The sequence below is a fragment of the Egretta garzetta genome, unplaced genomic scaffold, assembly GCF_000687185.1.
Source record: "Egretta garzetta isolate BGI_Z169 unplaced genomic scaffold, ASM68718v1 scaffold209, whole genome shotgun sequence".
Classification (NCBI taxonomy): Eukaryota; Metazoa; Chordata; class Aves; order Pelecaniformes; family Ardeidae; genus Egretta; species Egretta garzetta.
In genome coordinates, this window is record NW_009260839.1 from 3236446 (window position 1) to 3237617 (window position 1172).

The 1172-nt window shown below is 58.8% G+C and overlaps 1 protein-coding gene across 1 annotated transcript in view; it reads right to left on the minus strand.

The window, feature by feature from the left end:
• Positions 1-15: 15 nt before the first annotated feature.
• GRPEL2 (GrpE like 2, mitochondrial) overlaps positions 16-1172 on the minus strand; it is an 11590-nt gene continuing 10433 nt past the window's right edge. Inside the window, exon 4 of the mRNA XM_009647049.2 lies at positions 16-1172. This exon is cut by the window's right edge and continues 5430 nt beyond it. The gene's annotated coding sequence lies outside the window, so the exon portion shown is untranslated.

Below are 1172 nucleotides of genomic sequence, written 5' to 3' on the forward strand. Positions count from 1 at the left end.
CGGCAGGGGGGCAGCACCGGGCTCCCGGAGGCACAGCAGCGGTCCCAAAGCAGGCCTCGAGGTAACTTCTCTGCCAGCACTCGTCCTGGGAGAATGACGCTGAGGCTCGGAGGAGACCCCCAACATCCACAAGTGCTGGCTGCGGCACGTGAGCGACCCCAGGCACAGCCACGGCAAGGATCCTTGGTGCCCGCTGTTCCTCACACGCCGGCCACACGTCCACCAGGATGCTTGGCAGCATCCCGCTCACAATCAACCCAATGGTGACCCACAGGCCCAAAACCAGGAGCTCCCCCAGCACCCCCTCTCTCCTGCTGCAAGCGGGCTGGGGGCTGCACCACGGGCAGTTACCCGGGCCAAGCTGCTGCCGGAGCACGTTTTCTGCATGCTCAGTCTGCCCGTGGGCAACAGCACGCAGTGCTCAGTACCCGGCTGAGGGGAGCGGGATGGATCGTGCATGGCTCATGCGTCAGCAAGGGCCATTCAAGCTTTTGCTTGCACTTTCTGCCCTGGGCAAAACAAGGTGCCCGACAGCAAGCAGGTTGTGCCATGGGGATCCCATCTGGGAGCCTGCTGCTGGGATTACAAAGGATGGCAAAGACTGAGCAAAAGCTCTGGAACAGGTAGGAGATGTAATTACAGACCCAGAGCCTGCTGTAGCCCAGGGCTGGCTCCAGACCAAGTGACAAAATTTAGTTTGAGAACCCATCGTCTGAACTTTGTCTCAAGAGAAACACAACACAAGCACAGGCCCAGGCCCCTTCCTTTCCCCCAGCCAGGAGCCGCTTCAGAGTTCCTGCGTGTGGGAGCAGGCACAACACAGAAACTCAGGTATGAACATTTGGGGGGGTCAGGCACATCAAAAACTACCCTTGCTCAGCTCACCCAAGTCCTGACAATGGGCAGTATCAACCCACCGGCACAGGGAGACAACGTTCCCAAAGCAGCTTAAAACACAGCACACAAATATCTTTGCAGCGTGCCTCAGGTTTTAACAAGCTCTTACCTAACCAGCCTGATTTCACCATGGCTGTGGGCGACAAGAAATGTGGCTGTACACGCAGCAAAGCTCCTCGGAGTCTGGGTCAGCACCGCTCCCAGTTGCCCCAGCAGGAACGGCAGACGGTGCCCTGCTCGCAGGCGTTCGGCAACACCGTGCTGTAAGCAAAACG